The sequence below is a fragment of the Gymnoscopelus braueri genome (genome assembly GCF_963280865.1).
Source record: "Gymnoscopelus braueri genome assembly, chromosome: 23".
In the NCBI taxonomy this organism is placed as follows: domain Eukaryota; kingdom Metazoa; phylum Chordata; class Actinopteri; order Myctophiformes; family Myctophidae; genus Gymnoscopelus; species Gymnoscopelus braueri.
The window spans coordinates 35681743-35699440 of NC_137625.1; positions in this window are offsets into that span (position 1 = coordinate 35681743).

Below are 17698 nucleotides of genomic sequence, written 5' to 3' on the forward strand. Positions count from 1 at the left end.
ATGCCACCCTTTTAACATTGGCCTGTTATAGCGCCACCAGCAGGTCAAATTTAGCAAAACACATTTTTAGAACAAAATGCCTCAAATCATGCATGCAGTGTCCGATTGCCGTGCACGGCCTAGGAATAAATGGCACCCTTTTCACATTGGCCTATTATAGCGCCACCAGGAGGCCATAATAACCTACCTGACCTGGCGGAGACTTGTGCTCCGAGGAGCACTTTTTCTAGTTTTTTATACCATCTCTCTACAGCTACGCCAACGTACAGTAGTAGGCTGGTCCAATCATTTTCATACACTTCATACTACGGTTCCAGATCAAATAATACAGTTTACATTTCAGTATCACATGATCTGGTTTGCATCTATAAAATCGTACAGATTACATTTCTGTACGTGTGACAAGTCACAACCTCTGAGGTTCACGTTATATTTTCATATCTGGTAAGCTCTTAGATGGACACTTAGTTCCTTTTTTTAATAGTTCAGTTAACCCACACTGTGCTGTTCCTCTGACAGTTGAGAACTGTTTCATTTCAGTTTTTAGGTGGAGGTTCCCTTTTAGCAGCAGAGTTAGAGAGCAAGAGAGCGAGAGAGCGAGAGATGACTTGTTTGTTTCAACTTGAACTTTAACCAAACAAGTTCAAACAAGAGAGAGAGAATAAAGATCGATAGGTATTGCATTTAAATAGCACTATAATAACTTGGCCCATGTCATTACAGCTGCCCCATATCTCCTCTGCCTGCTGCAACTCTACCACAAACAGTTATTAGCTCAATGCACAACATGGCGTGTAATAACGCTCATGATTTTTCAAAACAAATACCTTTTTTTAAATGTATAATTTAAATTAGAGATGCATTTAAAGAGATGCATGAGGGAACAGATCTACAAGGTTTGTAGATTTGATCTTTTTGGCCATTTATGTGTGACCAAATGGGTAGTGATACTTTAAAACAACCAAATCTGACTACACCACTCTCTTTAAGGTGAGAGACCCACCAACTATGAATTTACCATTCAAGTTAGGTAAGCTATTTGACAATAGATACTGTAGACTGACAAAGGCTTTCGTGTGAACAATCAACTGACAGTTTTATTAAACAGCACCATTAAAAAGCATACAAATGACAATTAATGTTGTATTGGTACAGACACAAAGTCTGTACCAACATTAATTGACCGGGGGGGAAATAATGACACTTCAGGAAAGATAATGCAGCAAACTGTTAAGAGACTGCAACTTAAGTTTCGCACACAGCACACTAAAATGAAAATGAACACACACTATTTAAAACACTGCACACTAGAAGTGGGGAAGGGGTAAGCAACGATCATCAACGTGAAGGTACAATGAATGAATACTCTACAAAAGCTGAACACAAGGGAGGCACTTGAGCATAGCAACAACTACTAAAGTAAACTGGAGAAAAAAAGAACAGTGGCTGCCCTTTTGACCACGGCCCAGTGCATCACCAGTTCGGCCTCCTAGGCCTCAGGCATGTATACCAACAGGTAAGAGCTTGGGCTGACCAGGATCTGATCGTCTGTCACTCTCCGTTCTGCAGTATGTGTGGGTTCTGGGTCCAACACAGTCCCCCTGTACAGCACCGCAAGAGTTTCTCTTAGTTATATTCAGCGCGCAACGCCGGCAACAGGCGAGTGAACCTGACCATGGACACACACGACGAACGTGAACAAACGTGACTTGTTAGATCCCACGGGATCTCCCCTTCCCATAAAGGCTCTACTAGGCTGCCGTTGCCTGCTCTGGGCTCCTAGGTCCTACGGTCCTACCCCTCACATATGCATCAGCTCAAGTCTAGTTGCATGCATCATGTCGCCGGGGCACCGAAAGCATCCACTGTGAGCTTGTAAATCTGCTACGTTCAATGACGTGACGTGCGCAAATCAGCTTTAACAGCCAAAGAAGTTTCATCCTTCCGTGCGCATTCCAATTCACTGCTGATATAGGTAATTAATACAAATCAATAAAAAATGCAAACAAAATTACAAATCAATACAAAATCAATGACTAACTGCTCATCCTTGATCCATTTTACTGGGACAAGCAGCAACATAATGTATAACAAAACAGCCAGGTCTTAGGACCCCCAGACAAAGGACACTGACACTCACACTTCATATCCGCCTGTCAGTGCTCAACTTTGGCATTATCAGCCCCATTAACCCGCTTGCCACGTACAGATCAGTCCAGACTCCGACCACTGAATCTTGATGTATATATTTTAGTGAATAACAATAATAATATGGTTAATGCAGTCAGTTCTTCACTACATAAAATGTAGTTGTCATTAGAGGTTACTCAAGTGTTCAAAATTAACACACAAACACATTCAAAAGGTGTGCCGTTCAAAAGGTTTTACAGCAGGGGCGGAAAAGATTAAGGGGGGAGGAGTGCGAAAGACAGAGGGGCAAGGGAGAACACAGGCAGCACATCATGTCACTCGAGAAGAGGAAAAAGACAAGCCCCCAGAACTACGGTAGAACAGTGAAACAAGCCACGCCTGGTGGTCAAATCTGAGCACTTAAAATGCTACTGCGCGTGCATCTCCCGTTTGTGCGCATGCTCACGACGTGTCACGACCCATGGAACCAATGGAATGGATCCATATTGGTTCCATGGAACCAATATTTCTTATTTCCGGGTGCTTCAAAACGCCACTGAGCACTTTAATAGAAATGAATAGCCGGGGGCGGGGCAATCCGCCCTCTAGATATATTATAACTCTATGGAAAAAGAGGAGTCAAATGATGAGGAAGTGTTTTTCACAATGTATAATATGGAGGAAACAGAGATCACCAAAGAAGAGCCTTTCAGGGAAACATTAACTGTGAATGGGGGTGGGGAACAAAGACATTTGAACTTGACAGGCTGTGGAGTGACAGTGATGAACAGTGACGAGTTTGCAAAGCTGTGGGAGGAAGGTAATACCCCCACTGAAACCATGGCCTTTTAAGCTCAAAACATACACAGGTCAACCAGTAGAAGTTACAGCACAGGACGGAGATACTGTTAAGACACTACCAATAGTTGTAGTCCCAGGAAGCGGCCCCAGTCTTCTAGGCAGACAGTGGATAAGGAAGCTGGTTAGTCTGAAGGGCAGTAAAACACATACAGAAGGGGCAGAATGTGAATTACAAGGGGTAGACGTGACAAGGCCCCAGCAGAAATCTATGTGGACAAAGAGGCCGTCCACAGGTTTTTCAAACCCAGAACAGTCCCATATGCCATGAAAGATAAAGTGGAGACAGAGATTGAATGCTTGGTGCAGCAGAAAATAATGCAGCCTGTGAAATATGCAGAGTGGGCGGCCCCAATAGTACCAGTGTTAAAACCGGATAACAGTGTTAGGATCTGTGGAGATTATAAACTGACAGTAAACAGAGTGTCCAAGTTAGATCAATAATACCCTATTCCTAGAGTGGAGGACTTGCTCTCTAGTCTGTCAGGGGGGGAAAGTTCACCAAGCTGGACATGAGCCACACATACCACAACCAGATCCCCTTAGAGGAGGAGTTTAAAAAGTATGTGACCATAAACATCCACAAGGGGTTGTTAATGTTGCCTTTAGGGGTCTCCTCAAGCCCTGCTATATTCCAGCGCACTATGGAGGGGGTATTGCAAGGTATCATTAGGCACACAATGTGCCTGATGAACATGGCACATTGTGTGCTTGACTCCTGCCTTCTCCTTTTCTCCCATTCCGCAGGCCCTGCCATGACAATCTGTGGACCTGACGACGTTGCCACTGTCTTTCACACCATTGAATTCTTACCTTCCTTTTATACAAATAAACTGCTAACTTCATCTCCTGCGATTTGGTCTATCTTTTTACATTGTACACCACTGCACACTGCTCACGCGACGGGACGTGCAATAACCCCACGTTTGCAACTACTTTCGCCTGCGCACTTCACCGGGTATGGTCTAGTTAGGCTTAACACACACAAGGGTCTTGCAACTACCTACAGTATAGAGTCAGTACTCTGGCAAATCATTTCAACTCCAGTCTCTCAGAGGCCTAGGGGAGAGCATGCGCCCATCGATGGAGCTGCAGTGGAAAGGGTCAGCGAGTTCAAGTTCCTCGGAGTACACATCGAGGAGTAGCTCAAGTGGGAGACACACCATACACGAGAGGAAAAAGGCCCAGCAGCGACTATACTAGTTTCGCCGAGACTAAATGTTAGGGCGAGATCCAGTAGAACTAAGACAAGTCATTTTATGCTTGGTTGCGCGTGGGTGTCACGCTCACATTTGTATACGTTTTTCTTTTTGTTTTATGTTTTTGGGTTTGTTTCAAATCCGTCTTGAACACCACTTCTATAGAAAGTTAAGTTCTGGATCAAGCCAGTCGGTCACTGATGAGGATCTGAACTATTTTTTTGTTTTCGTTATTTTTTGTCAAAGCATTCAGATTGGAGTTTTTTTTCTTTTTTACTTTACAGTATTGTATTTGAGTGCTGAAAATATATACAACTTGAGAAATGTAATCAAAAGCACATTTTGCTTGTGCTTCAGTGGTGCAAGGGGGGACAAACTATCATTTTGGTCATAAAATGTTGGTGTACTGGTGTACCTGAAAGCTTGTCTTCCATTCTATCAGCACATCTACAGACCCCCCCAACACACACGGCACACGGCACACGCACACGCACACACACACACACACACACACACACACACACACACACACACACACACACACACACACACACACACATTGGCTGCCCCTCTCCCATGCACTTTGCATGCATCTTTTGTGGAGTTGTGGTTGTGGTCAGTGCACCATTCTGTCTCTGTGCTTGAACGCCTCCATCTGGCTTACTGTTGCCACTACAGCAGAAGACTTTTTTTTAATATATAGTTAACTATGTATTTGTTACGTAGTGTGTGAAACTTTGGTTTGGGGATAAAAACAAAAATAAACTAAAAAATATCAAAAGTTTTGTTTGGGTTTTCAAAATCCGTCCTTGGTTTTATTTTAATTCCCTCTTTTTTCTCTTGTAAGTAAGTAGTCTTCTCTTCCCCGTTTTTTTTTTTTATTTTTTTTTAAAAGTTACCGGTTTTCCTCAATGTCGTGAGTTAAAACTTTAAAATAAGAAACATAAAAGTGTCAATACTGCAATGTAGAAACACTGTTACAAGTGAAAGTATTGGCATCAAATACAAATACTCATCAATACTAGCTCACAACGCATCGTAATGTGAGGCGTTGTTAGCCCTGAAACATGACTGTCATACCATGACAGTCATGGTGCCGAGCATAGACGCCGGAGGCGGGGTCACACGGTCCTCTGTGTCCCCCCACTTTTCAGCTATCGACTTCTTTTTTTTATATATAAAAAAAAAAAAACATTTTTTTCCTCTACCAGCGCAGTAGCTCCGCAGCCTCCGCCCACCCCACCGTTACCATTGTCAAGCGGCCCCAGCCAGACATGCTAATTGCCTCTAATAAACAAGTCTTGATCTCTGTGGCTGTGCTAAACATGTTCTGCAGGTTTTGGCTCTGCCGTCTGCCCTTATTGAAATGAAGGGTCGCTATGCTGTGTCCCTCGACTCCCTGGTCCTGTGTGCACTTACAGTCACTCACTGCATGCACTGAATACCAGTGGTGGAAAAAGTACTCAATTTTTTTTACTTAAACAAAAGTATCAATTCTGCGAAGTAAAAATACTCTGTTACAAGTAAAAGTAAGGTATTCAAAATGTACTTGAGTAAAAGTTGAAAAGTATTGGTATCAAAATGTATTTAAAGTACCAAAAGTAAAAGTAGGCTACTCATTAGGCAGAAGGTCCCATTTCACAAGTTTTCAAATGTGAAAAAAAAGTTTTCTAACCCTTGATACTTTTACTTAAAGGGGTAGTTCACCCCCAAAATAACTTTTTTTCTATGGATTACTCACCCCATGGAGCCTTGAATTCATGGATATTTTTTTGTTTTTGTTGCATTCCTTCCTTTATTATTTGATTATAATAAATTTAGCCCCATTGATTCCGGTAGGAGACACAAATGCATTTGTGTCTCCTACCGGAATCAATGGGGACAAATTTATTATAATCAAATTATTGGCTTAGGAATGTGACAAAAACAAAATAATATCTATGAATTCAAGGCTCCAGGTGGTGAGGAATACATAGAAAAAAAGTTATTTTGGGGGTGAACTACCCCTTTAAGTAAAACATTTGAGGATGGGACACACTGGGATGGGTAGAGTGTTGTTAACTGTTTTATGGTCATTTAATGAATTAATTAAGCAAATAAATCCGCGCGCGCTTCGCGCGTGTACATGCCCGCGACGCAGTGGGTGGGGGGGGGCGGGGGGAGTCATGACGTCATCACTGTCCCCCCACTATTTAACCCCTTCCGGCGTGCCTGGTGCCGAGTCCCCCTGGTCTAAAGTTGTGTTCGATTTTTTCACATTGCCATCTCTCACATAAACATAAACGTTCAGATTTCAAATATAAAGTGCTTACCACCGAGCCACGGATGTTACAAGGCGATGCGGACCGCGATGAGTACCCGTATCTCCCGTATTGTTCAATAAAAAGCATTTTAATCCCATCGCCGGCCATTTTCTTTTTTTGTTTTGTAATGTATCAGAGTGCAATACACCTCCCAACCATTAGTGTCGCATGGTTGAAAGTATCGGAGACAATTTGGAGAAAATGGCCGGCGATGGGATTAAAATGCTTTTTATTGAACAATACGGGAGATACGGGTACTCATCGCGGTCCGCATCGCCTTGTAACATCCGTGGCTCGGTGGTAAGCACTTTATATTTGAAATCTGAACGTTCATGTTTATGTGAGAGATGGCAATGTGAAAAAATCAAACACAACTTTAGACCAGGGGGACTCGGCACCATGACGCTTGTATACAAGCGTCATGTGAACCATGGCTAAGGCGTTGTGAGCTTATTATAGATCAGCTGTTTTCAAACAGCCAGGGGTGCAATGCTCACTGGACGGCCTTGCACGGCGTGCAAGAACCTATTTGACCAGGAGCATGCGCAGGCACACGCATAGATATAAAACTACTTTAAATTCACACTTAAACAAAGTTTACAAAGGCTCCCGACTCACACCAGGTACATTAACATAGGAATTAGCCTAGATGCATATCAATGGTCCATTGTGTGACCACATCATTAAAATACAGTGCAAGCACATCCCAAATGAGCATAGCAACACTGCAAACAGCCAAGGTTTAAATAGGGCTGAAGTGGTTCATGTATGTAATAATAATCAAAATCTACAAAATAACTAGTTACTAAAGTTTTCAAATAATTGTAAAATAAATAAATAAATGTACTTAGTTACTTTCCACCACTGCCTCCCACCTTGACTATTGCCATTCAGTTTTTACCTTTATCTCAGTAAAGCATCCCTCGACCGCCTCCAATTAATCAAAAGATGCTGCTGCCAGAGCCAGACTGTTAACCATGTCCAGCAGAAGGTGTTTGATTGATTGAATATAAATACAAAACATCACGTGGATGCACCTGGGACGTATCATCAGTATTGTAGCCTGGGGTCGACAGGTGTTTCGGTTCTTGCAACATACACCCTCGCCCAGGTGACCCAGGGTCCCAGTTGATCAAGCCCCGACTTACGCCCCAGTATACTACCCACGGTCAGTCCTCTTAGGGATAGACAGGGCCCCTCTAGCCGATCTACAGGCTGTAGATCATATGTCACACCAAACAAAAATGGTGCTAAATAGTGCTAAAACCCTAACTTTTAAAAAACATGTGAAGAAAAGTCACAAATACGATTAAATTCAACCTTCAAAATTTTAAACAAATTAGACCCTTCCTGACAGTTGGAGCTGCCAGATCGTATCTTCACTGTATGATCCTATCACACATTGAATACTGTTTTACAAACTGGTCTTGCACAGGCGTGACAATTCTAAAACCCATTGAACAGCTCTGCAAAAGTGTGCTCAAGGTGTTTGACAGGAAGCCTCACTCTTATCATCATTGTAACATACTCAAGAGGCTCATTTTTTTTTGCTTCGACAATTTCAAAAAGTTCAAACAGGTTGGGGTCATATACAAGACCTTACATGGTCTGTGCCCGCCCCCCCCTAAGGGAATTTATTAAAAGGGAGCCTGAAAGAGGAATCAGTACCAGAGCAACCACTCGAGGAGTTTGCACCGGCAAACAACCTTCGGTCAAAATGTCCTCTCAGTACAGGGTTGTGTAGCATAGAATGGCCTTCCTCTGCATATAAGGGATTGTGCTACATTTCCATCTTTTAAATTCAATGTGAAAAGATGGTTGCTTGAAAACCAAAGCTGCAACCATTTGTGATCATATTTTAGGTTTATTTTTAGGCTATGTAATGTTATGTAAATGTATTTCACCGTTTGTCTGTTTTCTGATGTTATATTTTTCTGATTTTATGTTTTGTGTGAGGACTGTGGATGAAAATTAGTATCTTTGCTAAATCCGGTGTATTTACGTTCATGTGACGTTCATTAATATGCTCTGTCCTGTCTAAATAAACAAATAAAGTAAATAAAAAAAAGTTCTTTGAATCGTGATTATGTTCTACTAGACTCAGGTTCTGGCCGCTACGCTACCCTCACACCTACGTGGCACCACCGATCCAAACAATATGTCTGAGTCTGTGCTCAGGAATGTGTCAAAAACAAAAAAATCTCCATGAATTCAAGGCTTCATGGAGTGTGTAATTGATAGAAAATAAGTAGTTTTTGGGTGAACTATTCTTTTAAGTGTCTTGTTCAGGGACACTTTGACATATTGTTGAGGTCTGGGATTGAACCTGGGATTTATGGCTTGCCAGGCAGGCTCTCTAACCATTCAGCTATGGCCACATCTTCAGCAGAGATTCTAACGCAGTTCTACTCTGTAACAGTATTGGGGTTTCAGGGGAAACCAGCAAAATGAGGATTAATATAATAAACGACTTTCTTGCTAATAAAGCGTCATGTCGCATTTTTTTTTACAATGTATTTGATATTACCTTTATATTATTTAATACATTATGCATTTCATCCTCTATATATTGTCCAGCAGCCTTTATGATAAAGGCGAAAAAAGATAGTAGAGCCGTGGGAGCCAGATTGCTCAGATGCCAAGGTTCCTGTGCTGGGATTCAATCCCGCATGATCTTGTGGTCTGAAGTCAACAGCTCTTCCGACTGAGCTATGGATAGAGCAGCCGCAGTATAAACAGAAGTCACACTTTCAACTCCCACCCTCGCCAGGCTCAAAAACTTTATATTTGAAATCTGAACGTTTATGTAGATGAATGAACGGGTCAAAAATGGAGAAAGTGCAAACACCAGGTTGAAGTTCATCCATGACGGTCATGACAGATCCAGACTGCACTAGCGATTTGTTTACATTCGACCGCATGGCTCATTTGCATAAGACGTTACCATATTGATTTTATCCCACCGGTTTACTTCCCGTATCTGCATAGTCTCGCATCTCGCGTAGCTATCTGCTAAGTGGGCGGACGCCAACCTGCTTCCGGTCTCCTAAAAAGGCGTCCACCCACTTTACGCAGATAGCTACGCGAGACTATGCAGATACGGGAAGTAAACCGGAGATGGTGTGTCTTGACGATTTTTGTTGCGCCAGTCTTGGTTTTTTTTTCAGGACTTTCAAAAAGCGTTAAGCATTGGTTCTCAAAGTGGGGTCTGGGGACCCCCAGGGGTCCTTGGGGGGGTTCCAGGGGGTCCCCAGCAAAATGTTATTATTAAATATGGCTCTTTTATTGCTACTTTTAACTTTTTAATGGATCCTAAGTTTCCCCCTGGGAAAAAATCTCCTGTTATCGGACGGTCTGAGGTTAGCAGGTATGCGTGATGATGTCTTGGGCCATGGTGTACTGCAGGCTCCACTTGCGGCCTGAATACTTTATTAACAGTTTGCAAAAGGTACAAGTACATTTATACAATAACGCTAAAAGGATAACACAAAAAGCTCTGAGGGCTTGTTTCCATTGTGGTCCTGTGTATTCAATTCATCAAGATATTCACCCCAAAAAATACTTATTTTCTGTCATTCATAGATATAATTCATGGAGATTGTTTAGTTTTTGTCGCATTCCTGAGCCAATAATTTGATACCGCGGCTGCGGTAGGAGACACAAAGGAGACTCTTTGTGTCTCCTATCTCAGCCGCTGCCAGTCAACAAATTATTGTCTTAGGAATGCGACAAAAACATTTCCATGGCTTCAAGTCTCCATGGGGTGAGTAATCGATAGAAAATAAGTAATTATTTGGGTGAACAATCCCTTTAATCTCATGCACAACGCACTGATACTCTTCTTGCATATTATGAACAGTATATATCAGCTTCTATGGTGCGTACACCTTATTTCTAAACCTCATGTACATAACAATGTTTGGATGGATATGCTATGTGTGTACGTATGTATAGATACTAGCTGTAGAATAGACGTATTTATGATTCTGACGTTTTCAATCTACGAGAGTTGTAGGGTTGATCCCCCATGGACACAGGGACTTTCAGCACTATACCCCGTAGATCTCCAAACATGTACAAATTGGGGTAAAAAAGGTGTTTGCCTCAACGCCCCAAATGTTAACTCTTTCTACGGGGTAGTAGTGCAATGTAATAATCCATATATTTCAATAAAGAAGTGTTTAAATGCCGTTTGTGGCCGATTCTGTCGGAAGTTCCCAATGGGCGGTAGTAACGGGTAGTGACGGGGCGCATCCGGTGAAACCCGGAAGTACACTCAATGTAAACAGGAAGTAAACGAGGGTGAAAAATGGCGTTCGGCCACAAATAGCATTAAAACACTTCTTTATTGAAAGATATGAATTATTACATTGCACTACTACCCCGTAGAAAGAGTTAACATTTGGGGCGTTGATGCATACAATACTGCATTATGTGAGCTTGTAGATCTGCCATTTCCACTATAGTTTTTGAAAATGTATGAACAGGTGTCAACACAACACACAAGTATGTTTTGAACATGTCTCAACATGATGATAATTTCATGTATATGTAAATAGCAGATCTACAAGCTCACAACACATGTAAGCTTGTAGATCAGCTATTTGCACTTTTTATTATTATAATGTATACAAGTATTAAATGTGGTTTATTTTAGCCATAGTTCCTCATTTATTTTATTGGTATGCCAGTCATTGTTCTGTATGTTAAGTCATTTGTCATATCTCTGAATCAAATCCACAAGGCCCCACATTAAACCTGGAGACATAATTATGACAATGCTATTTCAACAAACTATAAACACAGCCAAATGTTTATCACCAAAGAAAGAAGGAGAAACAGCAGATAACTAATCAATCAATATCATTCTCGGATAGGAGTGTTGGTGGGGTGTACCGCACGGTAAGACTTAATAGGCTACATAGCAGTTAATAAATAGATAAACACATTCATTAATATACTTTCACGTGCGGTACGGTGCAATGGGAGTTACTTTTACTTTACTTTATTTGTTTATTTGGACAGGACAGAGCATATTAAATGGACGTCACATGGACGTAAATACACCGGATTTAGCAAAGATGCTAATTTTCATCCGCAGTCCTCACACAAAACATAACATCAGAAAACAGACAGACAAACGGTGGAATACATTTACATAACATTACTCAGTGATTCTGGTGTGTTGAACTCTGATCTTGAACCAGAACCAGTGTCAATTTCTAAAACTAAACTTATTATTATTATATTACCTTTATTCACTGACTAAAACACAAATTAAAACATAAAAAAACTAAGCCATGATGACAAAACTATGACTAAATATAGGCCTACAGACTATTTCGTCAACAAATTAAAACTAGACCAAAACATGTTAGGGAGGGACTAGTGGAGGAGAGATCCTGCAGTAGTTATTTAGCAAATCTGCTATTTTTGGCACACAGATAAGTATAAATCAGGCTTTACAACGCCATTGTCAAAATATAAACATACACATTTGTGTTTCTAAACACGCTCATAAATCATAAATCTAATAGTGATTCAGGATAGGATAGGCTACATCATAATTTCAACACATCAGCATCACTGAAGAGGTTCTGTTTGTTTCATATGATTTGTACAATTAATGTCATTATTATTGCCTTCACCTGGACAGGGGAGTGTGTCTGGGCATGTTACGCTGTGTGTGTGTGTGTGTGTGTATGTGTGTGTGTGTGTGTGTGTGTGTGTGTGTGTGTGTGTGTATGTGTGTGTGTGTGTGTGTGAGATTTTCTAATATTTTAGATATGGATTTTAGATTTTCATGGCCTATATTCCATAGATCATGGCATCGCTCTCCCTTTCAAATCAATTTCAATATAATTCTCTCTCCCTCAATTCGAATTATATAATATATATTATAAATAATTAATTCTCTCTCAGTTCAATTCTCTGTCTCTCTCTCTCTGTATTTTTTAAATTCTAACTTAATTCACTTCTCTGTTGTTTTTTCCCAGTCCAGTGACCTGTGTGTGTTCCTGGTCCAGACACTAGAGGGCGCTCTTCACAGCTGTACTGACGACAGTCCTAAAGGTGTTTACACTGAAGATCAGCTACTGTAAGTGTGTGTGTGTGTGTGTGTGTGTGTGTGTGTGTGTGTGTGTGTGTGTGTGCGTGCGTGCGTGCGTGCGTGCGTGCGTGCGTGCGTGCGTGCGTGCGTGCGTGCGTGCGTGTACTTACAGTACTTGAAAGGACCACATGCCCCCACAAGTATAGTAGAATATGAGAAATAGACATTGTAACCATTTTCCTGGTCAAGAAAGGTGATTGTTTTATGTTAATAAAAAAAGAATACATTTTGGGGTTGTGCACCGAAAAATAGAATAAAGCACTGTCTATACTCTATAGAGTACCAAAGTCCTGACGTCACTCCTGCTACCCCTGGGTCACGGAAGTATTTTTTCTACTGAAATTCCCGTAGGGAAATCTTAGATTGCATCCTAGAAGAACTGCCATTGGGTAATCTTAGATTGTGTCATAAGTGTGTTCCAAAAATAAACAAATCAGTCCGCGATACTGTCAGGTATGTGACTCGTCTGTAATATTGAGTTCGATTTGATAACGTCTGTGTTTGAAGACAAAATGAAAATAATTGTACTCTTTTCCACTGTCAGTTGATGCTTCATATCCATGTGAGTAAAATCACCCGGCTCATTTGTTTATTTTTGGAACACAGTTCTTGTATGACGCGATCTAATTCCCCTATGGGATTTCCAATGTAAAAAAATAACTGTGATCCAGGGGGATAGCGCCCTCTAGCGGCAGTCATGGCACACTTTGCTGGTCTATACTCCTAATTATAAATAACTGCATGTTGACTTCAAAGCTGTGACATGCTATCAATAAAATGTAAAACAAATATGCATTTATTTATATTTGTACATGCCTACACTGCCTGCGAGTGTAGCACATTGTTTAGAATGCACCAGTGTTAATGCAGTATATTGTACTCAAAATGACTGTGACTAAAACTAGTCACAGTCATTTTGAGTAAAATCCCATTTAGAAATGTTTTTGTCTAGTTTTTGTTGACTTAAATATCAAACGATTTTAGTCGACTAAATCTACTGTTGATTTATAGTAGACTAAAATGTAACAGGTTTAGTTAATGTACTGTTTTAAATGATTCTCAAACGGTGCATTCTTCTTTTTTAGGACATTTGTTTCCAGCTGAGGACAGTCAATCTCTACACTCATTCAGCGTGTAAGTCAATTCTTTCATTTACATTTATTTTTATATATATTATACTGTTCTAGGGTTACCACCCGTCCTGCAAAATACAGAATCGTCCTTTTCTTTTAGAAATAAATGTTTGAGAAATAAATGTTGCGTCCTGTGTTGAACCAATATTTGGCAATTTGTCCTGTATTTTCCTAAATGCCCCATATACGTCTGTCACACACACGTCAACTCTGAATTTAACAATAAAGAACAAAATGAAACACAGGAAATATTAAAGCCAGCAAAATTGTCCTGGCGGGAAGCATGCAGGACCTCCTGAGAGCAATGGTGTAAAGTAGTAACTAGGTAAATTTACTCAAGTACTGTACATTTTGATGTATTTTTTACTTTACTGGAGTATTTCCAATTTTTCTTTACTTCTACTCCACTAGTCCCACATCTCAGAGGCAAATATTATACTTTTACTCAACTACAATTATTTGAAAACTTTCATTCCCCACCCCCGCTCTGGTCCCAACCAATAGCATTCATTTCCGTGTGCATAAGATATGACGGGATATAGAAAAATAGGCTTCATTTACTGTCTGTAGAGTCTATGGGTGTAACGTTTTCCATTTCTTTTTACAGTCTATGTGCTCATTGCACCGACGCCACACATTTTAAAATGTCTACTGCCGATCCTCGTCCTCAAAAGAGAAAACGCCTCACAAAGCACAGACGTGAGTGGGAAGAGGCAAACCTTTGGCTTAAAAGCGTCAGTGGAGATGATTACAAAGCGTACTGTAAAGCAGTGGTTCTCAAAGTGGGGTCCGGGAACCCCCAGGGGTCCTTGAGGGGGTCCCCAGCCAAATGATTGATAGTTAGGAACCTAATGGACCCTTGTGTGTCTTTAACTCTGAGAGTGTACAAATGGAACCAAATGGACTCGTTAATTAACTTAACTAAGTGTAGATTGAGGGTCCCAGAGATCAAAATGGTATCAAATTTGGGTCTGTGCTAAATATGCATATCAAATGCTGGGGGTCCTTGAAATTAAAAATGGTTGAGAATCACTACCATAGCCGTAAGAATCTTCTCTATCCCTAGCAGATATACAAGCTCACGTCACAGCGCGTCACTTCGTGCTGGGCTGCGAGCTTGTACATCTGCTGTTTTTGAACATTTTTGAAAAATCTTGTAAGTGTGAGAACTACTGATTTAGAAGGCATTTGTAGAATGGGCCTCTGGTCTTAATGGGTTAATATGGTGGCTGGGGGAGTGGGGGTCAGACTGTAGCGTGGTGTAAACAAATGGATTTGTGGGATCGTTATGCTAATTATCTGTGAATGTTAACGGGGCTTCAACTGAATGTCATCACTGTTGTTAACCTGCAGGAAGGTCAAAGGTCACGCCCCGCCCAGCTCTTCCAATGGTGAGTCTGACACACACACACACACACACACACACACACACACACATGCGCACACATACACACAAGTATTACACACAAAGTATTTCAAATATAGCCCATCTACAAGACCATAACAGGTGACGTTGCATTGTAATGTGTTGTGAGGCTGTAGATCAGCTATTAAAAACAAAGAAAAAAAGAAAAGGAAAAAACCTTTTGAATGTATTGACATTGATGAGGTACGCACATATATGCCTATATATGGGCGCATCGGTCGGATCAGCGAGCTTCCGGACAACGGCCTATCCAAACGACTCGGCGCCGGGCACCGCCCTTATAGTCCAGTTCTATATGTCCAAAAAAGAAGGTTCGTTCAAATTTTCGGGGGATTAGGAAAACTATACATTTTTGGAAACTTCAGAGTATAACAAATCAGAAAATCCATGATTCCATTTGTGCAGAAGCCAATATGGTGGCCATCTTGGATTTAGCAAAATGGCGACCTTTGAATATTCGTTTTTCAATATCTCGACTTCTAGATTACATAGGATCTGGATTCTAGTGGCTAAATCTACATTTTTAGGGTCAGGAAATCCAATGGTGCTAATTAAAAATATTTACAAATGATCAATGGCACAGATTTGGGTCATAATCCTTGATTTTGGGGGAAAAAATGTAATATTAGTTTTTCCACTATTTTGACTTCTAGATTACATAGGATCATGATTCAAGTGGTTAAATCTAAAATGTTCAGGAAATCCAATGGTGCTAATTAAAATCAGTGATCAATAGCACATATTTACATAACAATCTAGAACTGTAATATATGATTATCTGAAGAGACAGAGACAGATGATTTCTCTCATTGACACAAGGTTGCGTCATTTATTTACACAAAGACAAACTAGACCAGTCTATACATCATCCTCACTATCATCATTGCTGTCACTAGCCAATGTATCTTGACAGTCTTCATCATTTTGGCAGATCTGCACAAACATCTAAGTGAAGAACAGTCTGCTTTACAGTGACATCTGACCATCTCAATGATTGCCTCTGGTGCTGGGAGGGACTCAGTTGTAACTGGTTTCAGCTGGCCGTCCTTGTCCTTGTAGTAGCCATTGTTGAGTGGGTCAAGGAACTCCTGCTGAGCAATGTGTGCCTGACTTCACACTCTGGCCTGGATATGGACTCTTAAGACATGCTGCTTGAGAGCACCAAGGGTGGGTGGAAGCTTGTCCCCTTCTGCCATGTGTTTACAGAATAGATGCCATCTCAGCTCAGGGTTGTTTTCGATTTTGATCCCCTTTGGTAAGTATGCAGGGCATACAAACTTAGCTACTGTAGTTAGCAGATCCTCTGTCACATCACTGGTTTGAGAAAGCATCTTCAGAGCCTCGAGGACATCATCACCAGCTTTGAGGCTGTTCCACCAGGTAGGTTTGCCTATCCTAGAAAATCTCCCAGTGTTGTCTGCTCCTGTAAAGGCATGAAATTCCGGCAAAGCTTTGGCTCGGTCTGCACCCAGAATGTTCCATATTGGTGCCACTTCCAAAATCCCAGATGTCAGATGTCAGTGTACTGCTGACTGCCAAAATGATGAAGACTGTCAAGATACATTGGCTAGTGACAGCAATGGTGATAGTGAGTGATATTCTGCAAACACATGGTAGAAGGGGACAAGCTTCCACCCACCCTTGGTGCTCTCAAGCAGCATGTCCTTAGAGTCCACATTGTTCAGCAGAAGTTCCTTGACCCACTCAACAATGGCTACTACAAGACAAGGACGGCCAGCTGAAACCAGTTACAACTGAGTCCCTCCCAGCACCAGAGGCAATCATTGAGATGGTCAGATGTCACTGTAAAGCAGACTGTTCTTCACTTAGATGTTCGTGCAGATCAGTGGGGCTACCCTGTATGGAGCTATGTCAGTGTACTGCTGACTGCCAAAATGATGAAGACTGTCAAGATACATTGGCTAGTGACGGCAATGATGATGTATAGACTGGTCTAGTTTGTGTTTGTGTAAATAAATAAATTGTGTCAATGAGAGAAATCATCTGTCTCTGTCTCTTCAGATAATCATATATTACAATTCTAGATTGTTATGTAAATATGTGCTATTGATCACTGATTTTAATTAGCACCATTGGATTTCCTGAAAAATGTAGATTTAACCACTTGAATCACGATCCTATGTAATCTAGAAGTCAAAATAGTGGAAAAACGAATATTACATTCCCCCCCCCCAAAATCAAGGATTATGACCAAATCTGTGCCATTGATCATTTGTAAATATTTTTAATTAGCACCATTGGATTTCCTGACCCTAAAAATGTAGATTTAGCCACTAGAATCCAGATCCTACGTAATCTAGAAGTCGAGATATTGAAAAAAGAATATTCAAAGGTCGCCATTTTGCAAAATCCAAGATGGCCACCATATTGGCTTCTGCACAAATGGAATCATGGATTTTCTGATTTGTTATACCCTGAAGTTTCCAAAAATGTATAGTTTTCCTAATCCCCCGAAAATTTGAACGAAATTACATATAGAACTGGACTATTAGTCGGGTCGGCGGCGGCGGCACGCACGG